Here is a 14,168-nt window from a genome sequence, read left to right as displayed (position 1 = left end):
CTGCGGGTAAAAAAACGGACATGTCAGCGTGTTTTACCCACGGACACACGTTCCATGGAAACACACTGACATGTGAGCAGACCCATTCAAATATGGGTCTACGTGTGTCAGTGTCTCGGACACGTGTGGAAACGGACACCACACGTATTATAAACACGGATGTGTGAAAGAGGCCTAAGAATATATTAACATGAGCTTATAAGGATCTGTGCACACGCTCCTTTTTCTTTTTTTTTTCTTTGTGCAGATTTGTCACAAAACCTGAAGGATTTCCCAGCACCAGCAAACCAAATGGGATTCCTGAAGTCTCATGCACACGTTGCTTATTTTTTCCTAGCACATTTAAATCTACAGTGTGTCAATTCTCTCAGCGTTTTTGTGCAGATTTCACCCATTAATCGGAAAAAAGCATGCAAAAAATGCTTCAAAAATGCATATATTTTATGCTGTGTTTTTCCTGCCAATACATCAGCATTTGCCGCAGATTTTTCTGCTGCAATTACTGAACGTCTGCACATACCCTATTTATTTCAGATTTTTATCCAGAAAAGTGGGACAATTTTTCTCTACCTTGTCATCCGTATACAATCCGATTTTTACAGCACCTATTAACCATTTTCAGTTTCCTATGTTGCAGAATTGCGATGCATCCCTTAAATCAGATGCTATACTGTGAGTCTGTATAGCATCCATTTTATTTTATTTATTTATTTTTTTTGCACACCTACAGACTTGAAAATAGGAGTCTCATCCAATTTACAGAAGAAACTAGTGCATGATTTGATTTTTTTTATTTATTTATTTTTTTCACAGCAGATTCGGTCAGTTAAAAAATAATCGCTCATCTGCACTGCCCCATTGAATAACATTGGTCCGAGTGCTGTCTTTTTTTTTTTTTTTTTCACTCTTGGACCGAAAATACAGCCATTACTGAAAAATTCTTGTGTCGTAGGTTCAGGTACTTTGTAGAAGCGTGCTCTCTGTGGTCCTTGTTATCACAGTGTACATAATGTAGATTGAAGCCATGATTGGTCACTGTCCGCAGTTGCTTCCATCAGAATATGGTCCTTTGTAACTGTGATTCAGATCCATGTATAAGGCTATGTTACCACTTGGTGCTTTAGATTTTCAGAGCAGAAAATCTGCAACTTCTTCCAGTAGCAGCATTGTGCCTGACATTGTGCCATATCTCACCTACACGTGGTGCGCATAAAGATTCTGCGTAGAAACTGGTCTGCGGTGCAGGATATAAATCCTCAGCCTTAACATTTCTGCTGTGGATTTCATGTCCTTGCAATGCTGAATTCTGCAGTGAATCTGGGCCAAATGTTCATGGGACTCGTGTGGATTTTGTAGCACATTTGGTAGTGATATATTTTTGTCCTCTTTAAACTACATCTTGTATGGATGTACCGTTAGTGTGACCAGGAGCCAACACCTCTAGAAGATTGGTACAATGGCCCTGACTTGGTTCCACTGATACGACTACGAACACACAGACTTCTTGAAGTCTAAAGTTTCAGGAAATACTATTTTTTTTTTTATTTTTTTTTTTCCTGAAATATTTTTTTGAACAATTTTTAGAGAGGTTGGTAGTATTTTTTTTATCTCTTTTGCTGTCTTTGGTCTGGTTCAAGTGCACACATTTCCTGGTCCATATACGGACCTCAGTGCCCAGTCTGGAGTTGGTCACTACCCCTGAAATTACAGCCTCATATGTGTCTATAGGTAGCTGCAAAAACTGGTCGGCAGACCCCGGTCACTCCTGGCGTTGCCATCTGTAGGTGGCCTGGGATTTTTGTCTGCCTAATTTGGAGCAGATTCCATTCACTTTTTTTTTTACTAGGCGTTTTTTCAAAACCTCTGGGGAAAAAAAACCCTCCAAAAACTACTCATATGAAGAGCAAAGTGGGTTTCCCTAAGAAATGCTGTTTTGAAGAAAAATTTTGGAGCGGATCTGTTTTTAAAAAGACCTCAGTAAGAACATAGCCTAATATTCCTGTGGCTTTGGATCAGTTATGGATTTGCTAGTAGTATTTAAAGGGGTATTCCCATCTCAAAGATCCTATCCCAATATGTAGGAGGTGTAATAATATTAGCAAATACCTCCCAATAGTTCTTCTGATTTGCTATGTCTCTTTCCTCATGTGCAGGCATTGCAGGACCTTGGGTACCCATGGTTACGACCATTGCTATAGTGACCATTGTTAGTGGTCGCAACCATGGATACCTTTAGGTCCTGCAATGCCCTGCACATGAGGAAAGAGACATAGTGAATCAGAAAAACTATGCTACATTTCTAATTGGAGGGATTTGTTAATATTATTATTACACCTACTACATATTGGGATAGGATCTTGGAGATGGGAATACCCCTTTAATGGTGTTGACCGCTTGACGTTTTACATCTTTTACATATTCCGTTTTGGAAGAATGTGGATGGATCCCGAGTGTGTTACACAGCAGTACTGAGGAGCTGTGGGGCTTCTTGGGATTGTTGGTATTATGATCGATAACCAATAGTCAGTAGCAGCTGAATTTAAAATTAGAACTAATTTAATAAATTTGAATCAATTCTAATTTAAATTTAATATAATTGATTAATTCTTAGAATTAAAAGAAGGGTTTCTCCAAACAAGACCGCTATGTCCAGGGAGGAGATACCCGCTACATAAATATATTTGTTTCTAATTTTTCAAATTTCTTTTTAGAATTTGTGTAGAATATGATAGAAGCGGTGTGCCTCCACACCGCTGGAGATATTAATCTGATCTGAAAGAGAGTTACAATGGGGGTTGTTGCATCAGTCATGCCACATAAGTCATTGTTAGATCTACAGGTTAATTGATGGAGGGTCTTGCATACTTGCTAGCAGTTCTGATTTTATCTGGACAGTCCCACAAACTGGACTTGAACCCCCTTTTTGGCCTTCGCCAGCCATGTGTCCAGGAGCACATACATAGTGGGCTAGGGGGCCACCACCTGCCTCTAACAGCAGTGATCAGAGCAGGCTCCAATTGCTGCTGCTTACTGTCTTAAATTCTGGTGTCAATCTATGGCTGTGGCATTTATTTGGCATGATCTTGGTTGGGCCTTCATTCAGGCGCTCATCTGACAGGAAGAGATATCGGGGTGCTGATTTGTTGCGCTTACTAAAGTAACAAGTAATTAATAAATGTTTTTAAGGCTATGTGCCCACGTTGCATTTATGAAGCAGAAAATTTCTGCTGCATAAATGCAAGTCCTCTCCCGGAAAAACGCATGCGGAATTCCGCACGAGTTTATCGCGCATTTTTCGCGCGTTTATCACGCGTTTTCCACATGCGGAATTGCCTTGCGTTTTTTATGCATTGGACTAAGGCAATTCCGCTTGCGGAAACGCAAAATTAAATGACATGCTGCGGATTTTTGAACGCGGCATAAACGCTGCGGAAAAATCCGCAGCATGTGCATAGAAGTTGCGGAATCCCATTGGGGACCATGGGGTGCGGATATACATGCGTTTTTCAAGCGTTTACGCTGCGGAAATTCCGCAGCATATACGCTTGAAAAATGCTACGTGGGCACACAGCCTAAAACATCATTTTGTTTTTAAATATTTTTATCACCTCCTCCTTCCCATAAAAAAAAAATAATAATTAAATTTATATATATATATATATATATATATATATATATATATATATATATATATATATATATATATATATATATATATATATATACATACACACACATAGACACACACACACACACATAGACACACACACATAGACACACATATACACACATATACACATACAGTGCCGGCAAAAAAAATCTTTACATATAAAATCCACATCATAATTTCACTTTTTAAAAGTGTACACAATGGGGAGATAATAAAAAACTGTCTAATATTAAAGCTGGCTTTGTTGCAAATATCAACCAATCAACGCTCAGTTTTCACTTCTCTGGTAAAGCGAAAGCTGCACTCTCATTGGTTGTTATGTGCAGCTCAGCCAGTTTTGCTATTAGGCAGTTTTTTATTATCTCCCACAATGGGTCAAAAGAAGCTTAAAATGGAAGAGAAATCCTGTGCCTTGACTCTGCTCGAGAAGGGGGATTCAGTGATTGCTGTAGCTAGAGATCTGGGAGTGTCAAGAGAAGCAATTTATCAACTGAAGCGGTCGGCGGCATCACTGCCTCCTGGGATGGTACCGCAGAGGAAGTCAGGCTCTGGCGCACCTAAGAAGACTTCACCAAAGACTGATAAGCTTCTGGAGCGTGAAGTGATGTCACATCCTTCTATAACTGGCGTTGAAATAAAAAAAAAAGTACCTTATGCTCCTCCAGAACATCACAACTAGGACAATTCGTCACCGCCTGCAGAAGGACCTGGGTCTACCAAGTTGCCGTGCCACAAAGAAGCCCCTGCTCACAGCAGCAATGAAGAAGAAACGGCTGGCCTTTTGTAAGAAATATCAAGATTGGACATCTGAAGAGTGGAAGAAAGTGATGTTTAGTGATGAGAGCACTTTCAGGCTGGTCAGGGGAGGCTCAAAGGTTGTGCGTCGTCCGAGTACAGTGGCACGTTATGACCCAAAATATACAGTTAAGACTGTTAAACACCCTGACAGTGTGATGGTGTGGGGTGCATTCAGTGGAAGCATGGGCAGGGCAGGTTTGTACTTCCTTCCCAAGATTGTAACTATGAAAGCAAGCAATTATATTACTGTTTTGGAAGAACACATGCTTACTTTTTGGGTCATACATCAGTGTGATTACTTTATGCATGATAGAGCCCCTGTCCACAAAGCCAAGGCCGTGAGAAAGTTTCTCAGTGACCATAACATTAACATTTTATAGTGGCCAGGTAATTCCCCTGACCTTAACCCCATAGAAAATGCCTGGAATTTAATGAAAAACAAGGTTCAAGAGACACGACCCAGCAACATCAACAATCTAAAGGAGGTGCTGAAGACACTGTGGGTAAACATGGACTCCACCTACTTAGCCAGCCTTGCTGAATCCATGCCTAAACGACTGCAGATGGTGATAAAATGTAAGGGTGACATGACAAAATACTAATTGTAATACAATATCCACAATAAAACACTTGAATATTAAGATTTTGTGGTTTAATTGAACTTGTAAAGATTTTTTTTGCCGGCACTGTGTATATATATATATATATATATATATATATATATATATATATATATATATATATATATATATATATATATATATATATATATATAATATTAATTATGCCAAAGGGGAAAACAATCTTTCGTGCAGGCAAAACAAAGAAGACCGTCCTTTAGGCAAAGTCTCTGGTTAGCCAGTCCTGTAGTTACACTGGCTCAGTCTGCAGATAACACACAGGAGGCCTTCTCCCTCCATACATGGACCATGTGTCAAACAAAGGACTCCATTTTAATCTCTTAACCACACCCAAAGGTGAGGTATTTGGGCAGCCAGACCCACCCAACTCTCAGGCTGCCTGTAAAACCTGGTCCCGGATGCACCAAACAATCTTCTTAGTGCTATGTGCACTAGAGCAACACTCCAGAATTACATCACAGATGACAACCATCTCTGTGACACATACCTCCCATCAACTATATGTCCGAGAGCTACAGTATCTTACAATATATATAAACCTATAAGAGCTGGCTTGCTAGTCGATGTTTGTCGCATTGGAATGCCTTAGTAAATTCTATGCTCCCACATAAAAAGCGATTTTGGAGAGATGGTTACCATCCACCTATTCAGCTAGTCTACCACACTCTCCCCTCCCTTATGTAAGGCTCATTGCGCACACTCTGTAAGCCCCCCTTATCTTACTGTGACCACCACTAGTTGTCTGACCCTGCACAGAATCCATACTGATATCTTGAAGTGTACATGTAGCCTTGGCATGGTGCAAATAAATAACAGGGACATTTTTCTAGTTTCTTTTCTTATGCAGATGTTGTACTTTCCCTTTTTGTAAAGTTTGAGTATTACAGCCCTTGTTATAGTACCGTATATTCCGGCGTATAAGACGACTTTTGAAGACTGAAAAATCTTCTGTCTAGTCTGGGGTCGTCTTATACGCCGGTAATGCTTTTGAACTTTCAGAAATTGACATGCGGGGATACTCTGGGGGTGTTAATAAGCTGCCGTGGCCGTATCCCTGCCATGTCGGAGTTAATATAAGGTGGAGGGAGTTAAAATACGGCGGCGGTATGTCCAGACAGTCAGCGCTTCTGTGCTGAAACTGACACATCGCTGCGTATTCCCAGCTCCGGACACAGCGCAGGGCTTCTGTGCCGACAGCTTTCACTTGTCACAGAAGCGCTGCGCTGTGTCCGGAGCTGGGAAGTTCGCATCGCTTCTGTGACAATATATGAAAAGCCGGCAATTCAGCAGCGGCATAAGCCGGCACCCGACAATTTAGAATAGAAAGAATAGAGCTTCACACATAGATTAGATAGATAGAAACATGTCAGTCACATATATATGAAGTACAGTGACAGTATTGCTTACTGTACTTGTCATTTAGTGTAAAGGATTTATTAAAACAAATAATAGTGTTTTCATGCACCGTCTCTTTAAAAAAGCCGGCCGGCAATTCAGCAGCGGTACCCGACAATTTATAACAGACAGAATAGAGCTTCACACATAGATTAGATAGATAGAAACATGTCAGTCACATATATATGAAGTACAGTGATAGTGTTGGTTACTGTACTTGTCATTTAGTATTAAAATAAAGGATTTATTATTAAAAAAATTGGCGTGGGGTTCCCCTTAATTTTAGGCTCTAGCGGAGGTTAAGCAGACAGCTGGGGCAGATGTTTGAAGCCTGGGAAGGGGGTAATACCCACGGAGCTTCCCAGGCTACTACTATCAGCCCCCAGCTGAATACCTAGTCTTTACTAGCTATTAAAATGGGGAACCCCCCCAAAAAAATGACGTGGGGTCCCCCCTAATTTAATAGCTAGCAAAGGCTAGGCAGACAGCTGGGGGCTGATATTAATAGCCCAGGAAGGGAGCCATGAATATTGGCCCCCTCCCAGGCTAGAAACACCAGCCGTCAGCCGCCCCAGAAATGGCGCATTCATAGGATGCGCCAATTCTGGCACTTAGCCTCGCTCTTCCACGCTGCCCTGGTGCGGTGGCAGGGGGTAATAGGGCTGGGGTTGATGTCAGCTTATAATGCCAGCTGACATCAAGCCCAGGTTAGTAATGGAGAGGCGTCTATAAGACACCCCCATTACTAACCCCATAGTCAAAGTTAAAAAAAACACAAACACCCAGAATAAAGTCCTTTAATTGAAATAAAGACACAATTCTTTATTGTTCTAAATTAAACCATACTTACCATCACGCCCATTCCAGCTGAAGCCAACGATCTCCTGCAATAAAAGAAAAATAATAAACCAACCTCATCCTTACCTTTCCATGGTTCCCAGGACAGCTTCAGCTCTGCTACATCGAGATGACAGGCTGGACCGCAGCAGAACGCCGCCATCCAGCCTGTCATCCCGCAGACACTGAGAAGAGCAGGCATGCTTGCGCTCCTCAGTGTCTGGCTGTGACGGCATCCAGATGAGCCGACAATGAACTCAGCTCACCTCCTGGACGTCCGTCACTGATAGCGTGGGAAACTTCTACTGCGCATGCGGGGAGCAGGAGAATTTTCCCACGCTGTCAGTGACGTGCATGAGGTGAGCCGAGTTCATTGGACATGATCTCGGCTCATCTGGATGCCGTCACAGTCAGACACTGAGGAGCACAAGTATGCCTGCGCTTCTCAGTGTCTGCGGGATGACAGGCTGGATGGCGGCGTTCTGCTGCGGTGCAGCCTGTCATGTGAATGTAGCAGAGCTGGATCGGTCCTGGGAACCATGGAAAGGTAAGGATGAGGTTGCTTTATTATTTTACTTTTATTGCAGGAGATCGTTGGCTTCAGCTGGAATGGGCGTGATGGTAAGTATGGTTTAATTTAGAACATTAAAAAATTGTGTCTTTATTTCAATTAAAGGACTTTATTCTGGGTGTTGTGTTTTTTTTAATTACTTTACTAGAAATTCATGGCGGTCATGTCTAATATTGGCGTGACCCCATGAATTTCGGGCTTAGGGCCAGCTGATAATGCCAAGCTGGCCCTAACCCCTTTATTACCCAGTGAGCCACCGCACCAGGGCCCTGGATGAGTTGGGTACAGCGCCAGAAGATGGCGCTTCTATGAACGCGCCATTTTCCGGGGTGGCTGCGGACTGCAATTTGCAGCAGGGGGGGCCCAGAAAGCTTGGGCCTCCCTGCGCTGCAGATTCCAGCCCCCAGCTGCCTAGTTGTACCTGGCTGGACACAAAAATAGGGCGAAGCCCCACGTATTTTTTTTTTTAATTATTTCATGAAATAATTAAAAAAAAAAAGGGCTTCCCTATATTGTTGTGTCCGGCCAGGTACAAATAGGCAGCTGGTGGTTGGGGGCAGCCCGTTCCTGCCTGCTGTACCTGGCTGGACACAAAAATATGGCGAAGCCCCACGTCAACATTTTTGGGAAAAATTAATTACAAAATTAATAATTTAGGGACTGCATCTTTATTAACCCCTCAATTGTCATTTAGTGTTAAAATAAAGGATTTTTTAAAAAGAAAATTGGCGTGGGATCCACCATCATTATAGTCTCTAGCGGAGGTTAAGCAGACGGCTGGGGCAGATGTTTGAAGTCTGGGAAGGGGGTAATACCCACGGAGCTTCCCAGGCTACTAATATCAGCCCCCAGCTGAATACCTAGCCTTTACTAGCTATTAGAATGGGGGACCCCCCCAAAAAATGATGTGGGGTCCCCCCTATTTTAATATGTTTATGAGTGACCGTTTTCCTGCTATATACCTGCATGTCATAAGAATTTAAATTAAAAAAGGACCATGTTAAATTCAAATCTGTTTTTTTTTAATTTTTACCGGTGTTTGGTATGCGTTGGAAAAGGGGTAGTCTTATACGGTGAATATATCCTAAACTCTATATTTTAACAGGAAAGTAGGGGGGTCGTCTTATACACCAGGTCGTCTTATACGCCGGAATATACGGTATATACACTCATAAGTGGAGTTTATTAAGATGATGGACGTTATGAGATTGCGCTGAATCCTCAGACTCTGCACAATGCTGCAAGATGGAATCTTTGGAATCCCTTTGTTCTGTTTGCATACATGTATTTAAAAACTTCTCAGATTAAACAAAAAATAAAATTATTTTGGCATCGCCACATCCGCTAAAGTCCTATCTATGAAAGTAAAAAATTTTTAAAAAAACAATGGCGGAATTGCAGCTTTTTTTCCCCTTACTATTTCACTGCACTTGGAATGATCATTTCAGTACATTATATAATGTCGATCAAAACTACAACTTGTCCTCCTATGACTATGTAGAAACACAAAAAATAAGGGGTAGAAAAAAAATAAAAGTTCAAAAACTAAAATTGTCTATGCGGGAAAAGTTTAAAAGTGCAGGGCTCAATATAACCATATAGCCAGAAGTGGATGCTTTAGGCCACATATTGTCAAACTCTGACCCGTGGGCCGAATCTGGCTCTCGGGGTGAGTATATTTAATCAGCGATGCCGGGTGGGTCCTCCAAGTATATTTGGCTTGCGATGGCGTTTGGGTCTCCTGCCCAACACTGCACTTTGAACTAGATCTGTATCCTGGATGCCGATACAGTTGAAAGCAATGATGCAGGAGGGAGTGTTAGCTGATGCTCCCTCTCCCATCATTCCCGCTCTGCGTCTAATGTCTCAATGCAACAGGCATGATGACGTCACTACATAGCACCCCGCTGTGCCAAGATGTGCACAGGGTCTGAAGACCACATAAAGAAACTGGAGCAGCGGTGGAACGGACAGAGGTGAGTTGTGTGTTTTTTTTTTTTTTTTTTTTTTTAAATGTGGGGAAATTATACTGTATAAAGCTTTATACTGTATGGCGCACTATGTGGGGGCCATTATACTGTATGGAGCACTATGTGGGGGCCATTATACTGTATGGAGCACTATGTGGGGGCCATTATACTGTATGGAGCACTGTGTGGGGGCCATTATACTGTATGGAGCACTGTGTGGGGGCCATTATACTGTATGGAGCACTGTGTGGGGGCCATTATACTGTATGGAGCACTGTGTGGGGGCCATTATACTGTATGGAGCACTGTGTGGGGGCCATTATACTGTATGGAACACTGTGTGGGGGCCATTATACTGTATGGAGCACTGTGTGGGGGCCATTATACTGTATGGAGCGCTTTTTGCGGGGCCCAGTTGGTACTGTATGGAGCGCTTTTTGGGGGCCCAGTTGGTACTTTATGGAGCGCTTTTTGCGGGGCCCAGTTGGTACTGTATGGAGCGCTTTTTGCGGGGCCCAGTTGGTACTGTATGGAGCGCTTTTTGCGGGGCCCAGTTGGTACTGTATGGAGCGCTTTTTGCGGGGCCCAGTTGGTACTGTATGGAGCGCTTTTTGCGGGGCCCAGTTGGTACTGTATGGAGCGCTTTTTGCGGGGCCCAGTTGGTACTGTATGGAGCGCTTTTTGCGGGGCCCAGTGGTACTGTATGGAGCGCTTTTTGCGGGGCCCAGTGTACTGTATGGAGCGCTGTATAGGGTATCCTACTATATTATCTTTAGTAATCAAGGTTTTTTTATCATTTGTTACCAGGGCTGTGGAGTCGGTAAGCCGAATCTCCGACTCCTCAATTTCCATGACACCGACTCCACGACTCAGACTCCCTCATACATGGCTCATGTTTAAGTGATAAATTTACTGTAGCACAGATTCATCTCAGCTAAAAGTCTAGACCCTTAGATCAGGAATAGGACAGACATTTATAGGACATTTCATAACTTTCCCAAATTCTTATGAAAAAATATTCCCCACAAGCTGCATTGAACTACTGTACCCAATTTATTATATATTTAAGGAGTTGGAGTCAGTCCATTTTATGCCGACTCCACCAAAATGGATTCTGACTCCACAGCCCTGGTTGTTACATATTTAAATTAGGCAATTGGGCCATATGCTTTTTACTGCTCTTGCATAACATATTATATTATTCCAATATTTGATTTTATGATCTTTCAATTAAAATGTACACTGCTCAAAAAAATAAAGAACACTCAAATAACACATCCTAGATCTGAATGAATGAAATATTCTCATTGAATACTTTGTTCTTTACAAAGTTGAATGTGCTGACAACAAAATCACACAAAAATCATCAATGGAAATCAAATTTATTAACCAATGGAGGCCTGGATTTGGAGTCACCCCCAAAATTAAAGTGGAAAAACACACTACAGGCTGATCCAACTTTGATGTAATGTCCTTAAAACAAGTCAAAATAAGGCTCAGTATTGTGTGTGGCCTCCACGTGCCTGTATGACCTCCCTACAATTCCTGGGCATGCTCCTGATGAGGTTGCGGATGGTCTCCTGTGGGATCTCCTCCCAGACCAGGACTAAAGCATCTGCCAACTCCTGGACAGTCTGTGGTGCAACGTGACGTTGGTGGATGGAGCGAGACATGATGTCCCAGATGTGCTCAATCGGATTCAGGTCTGGGGAACGGGCGGCCAGTCCATAGCTTCAATGCCTTCATCTTGCAGGAACTGCTGACACACTCCAGCCACATGAGGTCTGGCATTGTCCTGCATTAGGAGGAAACCAGGGCCAACCGCACCAGCATATGGTCTCACAAGGGGTCTGAGGATCTTATCTCGGTACCTAATGGCAGTCAGGCTACCTCTGGCGAGCACATGGAGGGTTGTGCGGCCCTCCAAAGAAATGCCACTCCACACCATTACTGACCCACTGCCAAACCGGTCATGCTGAAGGATGTTGCAGGCAGCAGATCGCTCTCCACGGCGTCTCCAGACTCTGTCACGTCTGTCACATGTGCTCAGTGTGAACCTGCTTTCATCTGTGAAGAGCACAGGGCGCCAGTGGCGACTTTGCCAATCCTCGTGTTCTGTGGCAAATGCCAAGCGTCCTGCACAGTGTTGGGCTGTGAGCACAACCCCCATCTGTGGACATCAGGCCCTCATATCACCCTCATAGAGTCGGTTTCTAACCGTTTGTGCAGACACATGCACATTTGTGGCCTGCTGGATGTCGTTTTGCAGGGCTCTGGCAGTGCTCCTCCTGTTCCTCCTTGCACAAAGGCGGAGGTAGCGGTCCTGCTGCTGGGTTGTTGCCCTCCTACGGCCCCCTCCGCGTCTCCTGGTGTACTGGCCTGTCTCCTGGTAGTGCCTCCAGCCTCTGGACACTATGCTGACAGACACAGCAAACCTTCTTGCCACCGCTCGCATTGATGTGCCATCCTGGATGAGCTGCACTACCTGAGCAACTTCTGTGGGTTGTAGAGTCCATCTCATGCTACCAGGGGTGTGGAAGCACAACCAACATTCAAAAGTGACCAAAACATCATCCAGAAAGCATTGGTACTGAGATGTGGTCTGTGGTCCCCACCTGCAGAACCACTCCTTTATTGAGGGTGTCTTGTTAATTGGCAATAATTTCCATCTATTGTCTATTCCATTTGCACAACAGCATGTGAAATTGATTGTCAATCAGTGTTGCTTCATAAGTGGACAGTTTGATCTCACAGAAGTTTGATTTTCTTGGAGTTATATTCTGTTGTTTAAGTGTTCCCTTTATTTTTTTGAGCAGTGTACTCTGTTTGTGGGAAAATCCCCTTTAAGTTTGTTTCCATAAAAAAAAGTTTGTTTATATTTGATGAGGAAAAACTTCCTCAATTGTAGCCATTTGTTGTAAAATAAATATCAAGGTTGGCCTGCGACTTTGTCCAAGTTTTTAAAGAGGTTGTCCACTACTTTTTACATTTGATGGCATATCCCTAGGATAGGTGTCACGAGTGTGTCAGATGTAACAGTCGCTCTGCATGTGGCCGCAGAAGGTCAAGGTCACTGCTTTTGAAATTGCAGAAGCCTTTTTAATGCTACTGACTTTTGGACCCTGCTGCAACCTCCCTCCTGCTCTGATTGACACACCCTGGTCGGGGTGTTTATAAACTCTGTCTGCTTCAGGGAGTCTCCTGTGACATTCACATTTTCCCTTGTGAAGGCTTGGATCTATAGCAGTCGGCTAGCTCCCTCTCTGTTGCCCTTGGAGGATGTTTGGTGTTATCTCTCTGGTGTCTGCTCAAGCTAAGTTTTCCCCCTTTGTTTGTCTCCCTTGTTGTCTTTAGTTTATAGTGGGGACAGTGCTTACTCCCCCCCCCCCCCCCCACCTTATCAAGGGCCTAGCTCTAGGGATATACAGGGCTTAGGTTTCCTCATCGGCGATTTGTGTGGAACCAATATAGGGACGGTAGGGTAGGCAGGGTGTTATTAAATCAGCCTAGGGGTCTCCACTCCCCCTTCCCTAGTATCTGATCTCCCTTCCCCTCATACCTTCGTGTTGTCTTCCTACACTGTGCGTGACAGTAGGTCATCAGTGTCTGATCAGCTGGGGTGTGACACCTGCCACCACAGCCGATCAGCTGTTATCAGGCTCAGCGGTGGCCGCCGCCGGCCGGAAGTACTCACTTGGGAAGCTTCTCCGTCTACTTGTGGTGGCTGGGGCTTGATACTGCACATCCGCCTCCCATTGAAATCAATAGGAGGCAGATGTGCAGTACCCTGCGGCAGCCATTACAAGTAGACGGAGCAGCTCGTCAAGTAAGCACTTCAAGCCGCCGGCACAGATGACCGCTGATCGGCGGGGGTGCGTGTGTTGGACCCCGACCCATCAAACATTGTTGACCTATCCGAAGTATAGGCCATCAATGTAAAAGTAGTGGACAACCTCTTTAATTTTGTCCCTCTGTGTATTTGAGTTTGACATCCCTGGTTTAGGATATTCCTGGGGAGAGGTTTAACTGTCCCGAATTTTACATCATAAATGTTGGTAATTATGGTCTTGATGGTTTCTTTGTGCTTAATTAGTAAAATGAAGTGTAATAATGATTTTGTATCTTTGTATTATTTCATAGATCATCAATTCCAGACACATTGGACTTTTTTTTTTTTTAAGGGAAACATCAAAAGAAACTCAACCACTATGCATCCCTAAGAAGAGTGAAAGATGTACCCTCCCAGCTCTTCAAAAGCACTGTGAAAATGAGGCAGTAAGTAGAGA

At 43.5% G+C, this 14,168-nt stretch overlaps 1 protein-coding gene across 3 annotated transcripts in view; it reads left to right on the top strand.

Annotated features, from left to right (window-relative positions):
* Nucleotides 1–14,168, top strand: part of FAM222B (family with sequence similarity 222 member B) — a 187,816-nt gene that overhangs the window by 31,649 nt on the left and 141,999 nt on the right. For 2 of the 3 annotated variants that reach the window (XM_073667885.1, XM_073667890.1), the window contains exon 2: nucleotides 14,023–14,157. The gene's annotated coding sequence lies outside the window, so the exon portion shown is untranslated. The remainder of the gene's footprint in view (nucleotides 1–14,022; nucleotides 14,158–14,168) is intronic. The other variant, XM_073667887.1, reaches the window with a different exon arrangement.

The sequence above is a fragment of the Phyllobates terribilis genome, unplaced genomic scaffold, assembly GCF_046119375.1.
Source record: "Phyllobates terribilis strain yellow unplaced genomic scaffold, ASM4611937v1 Scaffold_2__4_contigs__length_985480577, whole genome shotgun sequence".
NCBI classification, from domain to species: Eukaryota; Metazoa; Chordata; class Amphibia; order Anura; family Dendrobatidae; genus Phyllobates; species Phyllobates terribilis.
Note: the sequence above shows the minus strand (reverse complement) of the source record. Positions and strands in the feature narration are given on the sequence as shown.